The 6,181-nt window shown below is 33.5% G+C and overlaps 1 pseudogene; it reads left to right on the top strand.

Moving 5' to 3' along the window:
• Nucleotides 1-5,676: 5,676 nt before the first annotated feature.
• LOC145258549 (U2 spliceosomal RNA) lies at nt 5,677-5,813 on the top strand (annotated as a pseudogene).
• Nucleotides 5,814-6,181: the final 368 nt, after the last annotated feature.

Raw genomic sequence — 6,181 nt, 5'->3', positions numbered from 1 at the left:
TAAACAAATAAAATGGCCGCTATGTTTACTTGAAGAATGCGAAGGTGGCTTTCTTCCACATGACTAAAGAGAGTAAAATCGGAGTTATCGCTAATCACATTATGATATTGTGAATTTTTTTATTTGGATGCTATTCGCATTCTGGGTGTTGTTTTCACAACGTTTCGGTCGATGGAACCTCCGCCTTTCTTTCCTGTGTATATTATAAGGCTAAAAATTGGCACACAATTTCATATATATATATATATATATATATATATATATATATATATAAGGAAATTCTTGGTACAACAAAATGGAAGGAGAAATTTCAGAGGAAACATAATTTAATTTAAATACCAAAGAAACAAAAAAAAACGGGCAGGTGGAATTATTAAAATTTCCTTAAGGCCTTATCGTCTGACCCTCTAAGAGGAAACGTCAGAATGATAAATTAAAAGCTAAGAATCGAATGAGGAAAGAGGGGAATTTGGTTTCAGTTGGAAGACCAGTGAGAGAAAAAAAATATATATATAATTCCCACTGTTCAGGTGGTTTTAAATCAGTAAATATTTCCAACTGATGTTTCAAAATCTTTTGTCTACACAGGCTAGGTCGAGAGTTATTAATGACTAACGCCTCAATAATATTGAGATGACAGTTCGACCTAGCAATGTATAAAACAGAAAACCACCCATCGGAATATTGGTCAGAACACCTATTTATACTAATCAGGTGATTACCGATGGCGGACTCATGAGCTTGGGAGTGCCCGGATGTTCTCGAAACCTGGTGTAATCGAATATCCCGAGGGATGTGTTGGGATATTCTCATTTCCAATCTTTGGGATGTCTTGCCAACGTAGTCAGCTCCACACTGACAAACAAATTTATAAACAACAGAATTATTTTGAAATGTTGGCAAAACATCTTTACGAAAAGAAGAGAAAAAGGTTCGAGTTGTGTTAAACTACTCTAAGCATAGTAGCTGGAAAACAACGTTGAGTAGCAGAAGAAATCCTTTCAACAATATGAAGGCCAACAGGACCTAACCATGGTAATTTTAAATAAATAGGACAACGTGATGGACTAATACGTCTAACACTATTAAATGTAGCAATTTTACGTTCAATAGTAGTTTTTATTATATTTATGGGATATCCATTGCTAAGAAAAATATTTGTGATTTCACCAAGTTCTGCATCAAGACGGTTTGGTGAACAAATCATGAGTGCACGATGTGTAAGAGCGCTAATGAGGTTTATTTTTCTAGACTGAGGGGCAAAGGAAAACCAATTAAGATAGAGCCCTGTAAATGTAGGTTTTCTGTATACAGAGGTCTCAAACGTAGAACCATTAGTTGGAAATATTTACTGATTTAAAACCACCTGATCAGTGAGAATTATATATATATATATATATATATATTTTTCTCTCACTGGTCTTCCAACTGAAACCAAATTCCCCTCTTTTCTCATTCGATTCTTAGCTTTTAATTTATCATTCTGACGTTTCCTCTTAGAGGGTCAGACGATAAGGCCTTAAGGAAATTTTAATAATTCAACCTGCCCGTTTTTTTTTTTGTTTCTTTGGTATATATATATATATATATATATATATATATATATATATATAATATGTATATATATAATATGTATATATATAATATGTATGTATATATATATATATATATATATATATATATATATATATATATATATATATATATCATAAGCTACACATATGTATACACACTTCTGCTACGAATATTGTAGAAATTCAGTGTTTTCAGGCCGAATATTTAAAATTAAACCAGATTTGTTTCCATAAATAGAATTTGGTATGTATCAAAAGATTTTTTTTATAAATAACTAAACATACTATATGCATATAAGTGAAACTGTCTCTCTGTGTGTCTGTGTGTGTCTGTGTATGTATGTGTGTGTAGATTTCCCTAACAAACTACTCAGTCTACAAATTCGAAGTTTGAGATGAGGGTTATTAGGATTTCGGAAAATCTTTATAATTTTCTTTATAATTTTATAGTTTTCGGCCTGAAATTTGACTGTCAAAGTTCGACGAGTTCACCTTTGAGAACTCTACCAAACTCCTGCGCCAATCTTCGGTATAAACACTTGAAATTTTAGATGTAGGTTACTTGGACATTGATCAAACTTTTAATTTGATTTGAGCCCAAAACAATGAATGATAAAGAGTCAAAATTAGTGTCAAGGTTTAAAAACTTTGACCTCTGCGGTCTCTACCAAATTACTCAGCCAATTTTTAGTCTAAACATTTGAAATAGGACACGTTTTTGGTACAGAAGAATTGGCTGCAAAGAGCTCAAAATTAAAAAGAGTTGAGGTTTGCGGTCTCTAGTAAACTATTCAGCTAATTTTGGGTCTAAACATTTGAAATTTTACATAAAGGGTATTCAGACATGTAGCAAGCTTTTTAATCTGTTTTTCAAAATTGAAAGAGTTGACCTTTGCAGACTCTACCAAACTCCTTTGCCAATTCTGGGTCTAAACTTCGAAATTTTAGATGTAGCTTACCTGGACATGAATCAATCTTTTTAATCTATAATATAAAGCTGAATGTGTGTGTGTGCGTGTGTGTGTGTGTGTGTATGTGGTCACGAACTTGCTACTATATGGTTGACTATTTTAAAAAACTGATTACATATAATGATAGAATATTATCGAGACACAGGAATGGGTATGTTTGATCTGGCAGAACGGTTGTTCATTAAAATTGTGGGGTATGCGTTCGCGCCAGTTCCACAAAGTATGGAAATAAAAAAATTAAAAATTAAAAAAAAACGTTTACAAGTGTATTTGATATAGATGTACATAATAATACTTTGATAAATATGTTTTAACTTAAATAGGGATGGTATAATAAAATTGTGGGGCCTGCGTTCGCGCCTGGCCTCCATAGAATGGAAATAAGCACAAACTTTAATAAAGACTTTTCATGTGTATCTGCGTAAGTATACTTTGATAATTATGTTTCAGTTTGAAGAAATATGGTATAATAAAATTATGGGATGTTCGTTCGCACCTGACCTCCATTGAATGGAAATATGTCACAAAGTTTTACAAGGTTTTTTTTAAATATAGATCCACAGAATATTGTGGTAAGTGTTTCAGTGTGAACAGATATCGTATAATAAATTATGGGGTTTATCTATTTTATTTTTACTTTCATCATATTTTGCTTTGGTTTTGATACTCCCACATTCGAAGCTATCTTTTTACAACCCTTCCTTTTCATAACCTACCATACTTTCATAAATCAGAGTCCATTTTCTGTAGGTTGTTTTTAGACCCAGTCACGACGGGTACTTTTGCTAGTATATATATATATATATATATATATTTATATATATATATATATATATATATATATATATATATATATATATATATATATATGATGAAAATAATGGAAATAGTATTCCGACAAAATAGAGAAAATAAAAAGGAACAAACCGTATTATGTGTTCATCAACGTTTCGTCTTTATTTCGAGACTTCCTCTGGATGAATGAGATTAAGAAACCAAAAAATATACCAGTACAAAATATTTGAAAATGTTTCACGTGCACAGTGTGACGCAGTTCTATTTAAATGTCAACAGATATATTCTTTTTCCCCATAAGAATATAAACTTGCGTTCATAGTTTTAAAATTAAATTAACGACTATATGACGTCACTAAAATTTCCTTCTCTTTAACAGCGCCAGCCACTCCCTCCTTTTTGAATTTCCAACATCAATTTTCCGTTTCTCTAAAATAGAACTGCGTCACACTGTGCACGTGAAACATTTTCAAATATCTTGTACTGGTATATTTTTTGGTTTCTTAATCTCATTCATCCAGAGGAAGTCTCGAAATAAAGACAAAACGTTGATGAACACATAATACGGTTTGTTCCTTTTTATTTTATATATATATATATATATATATATATATATATATATATATATATATATATATATATGAACATAAATTTATGAATAGTACGTAGAGCCCGAACAAAGTCGAGCTCAACTGCTAGTATATTTATATATTTATATATTTATATATTTTTCGGTTTGTGTGTGAGTGATAGAGAGTAGACCGAGAGTAAAAAGGAAAACGATTTTAACTGGAAAGGCAATAAGGATGATCTATTGATCGGAATTAAAAAATGAATCATTTTTGACATGTTTTCCTTTTTATATGGCGAGACTTATTAGGAATTAATGTTCCAAATGTCAGAGGTCTTCATGGACATTTTTGCAGATATAAAATAAAATTGTACGTATAAAGTAGTCACAAAATGTTAGGTTTATTTATAGACTAGCAGACCGCCCGGCGTTGCCCGATCGTAAGGAAGTTGTAATATGATGACATAATTCATGCAGATTACGTATTTATTATTAAGACAATTATCTATTGATTATTGAATTGAAGCAAATATATAGAAGGGATACCCAAACTATGACTTGGGTGCCACCAGCTAGAATCGAGAAAATACAACTGTCCACCCTTATCACTTAACTTTTGATATCATATATCTATTCATATACACACACACATACACACACACATATATATATATATAGGCTCAGAGATTAAGAGATCAGGGTGGAGTGTTTCATAGTTTGGATTGTGGTGGCGGGTGTCTATTTAAAATAGACATTCCGACGAGTTATTTACGGGCGTCGATTCCATGGTCGAGTGGGAGAACCGCCGACTGTCAACACGACGGTTCTAGGTTCAATCCTTAGCTTGGGAGAGATGCTAGTCTAGCGGCACTGATGAGTTGTGATACAACGAAACAGGACTGTATGCCGATGACTACAAATATATTTTAAGGCCCCCTCTTTGGGTAGAGCACTGTCGTAAATAATCTCACCCGCTACTTAATTGAATGCTGAAAATGCGAAGCTCGTTGTTTGTTTGTTTACGAACAGGCGATTTGAGCACTATAAAAGTGGTGACGAGTGTCTATTTAAAATAGACATTCCGACGAGTTATTTACGGGCGTCGATTCCATGGACGAGTGGGAGAACTGCCGACTGTCAACACGACAGTTCTAGGTTCAATCCTTGGCTTGGGAGAGATGCTAGTCTAGCGGCACTGATGAGTTGTGATACAACGCAACTATGTATGTATGTCGATGACTACAAATATATATATATATATATATATATATATATATATATGGTAGCCATCAGTATCAGGAATTTGTTTATGTTGGACTTGAAGTCATCCAAATTGTAGTCAGGGGGGAACAGGTAACGGAAGAGAGTTCTACAGGCGTGCACTTCTAAGAAAGAAGCTCTGCTCATGGAATCTACGTTTGGATTTAGGCACAGATAAAGAGTGGGGAAAATTATTGGCAGTGGATTCAGCTAGACGGGTGTTTTTCGTGAAAGATTTGCGAGGGGGGGGGACCAGAGATTGAAGCTTAGACGAGCACTTGCCATGAAAATAACGTTAAAAAAGACAGGCTCTCAACGTCTCTTATGTGGGAGAAAGGTTGCAGGGAAGAGAAAAGGGCTTAGTTTGTATATATGTATGTATTCATACCAATTGTCACTATCCAGCTCCCCTACTCCCCGGGGAGTTGGTCGCCATTTCCCCTTCACTCCTCACATTAAAAATCGGCCTTGTGCCTAATTTGTTCGGCGGGGGAGCAATAAATACAGCTTTTTTTGGCCTTTTGGCCAAGATCAAAGTGTAGTATCTGTTCCTACTACATGCTGTACTTATGTTTGTAACTTTGTGATATAAAGTGGGGTATCACTTTTCTGTATTAACTTAATGTAAAATGATAACCCACTTTACAACCAGTCATTTTAGTTTATCTTTAAGAATTTATGTCAATCCTACATTCACGCATTCATTCATTACACGAGAGCACGCGACTAATGGCTATCGGCCTTGTTTTTGTAAACATTCGATTTAGGATATAAGTGGAACCAAAACACGCCCGCCCACAAAAACTTTTTAAACTACGTTAAATGCAAAATTTTAATAGATAAACGAATCGCTTATTATCTAATTTTCAATCATGTAATATTTGTAATGGATTTATCCGCAATTTTGAGCGTCAATAATGCATTTGTTGAAATCCTAAAATATTGAAATCCTTACGAATTATGGAACACGAATCAAGTCAAATGGATGTGGAATGTGTGATTATATATAT

This window comes from Euprymna scolopes, chromosome 33 (genome assembly GCF_053919585.1).
Source record: "Euprymna scolopes isolate OS-2025 chromosome 33, ASM5391958v1, whole genome shotgun sequence".
Lineage (NCBI taxonomy): Eukaryota > Metazoa > Mollusca > Cephalopoda > Sepiida > Sepiolidae > Euprymna > Euprymna scolopes.
This window is presented reverse-complemented; position numbering and strand designations above follow the sequence as displayed.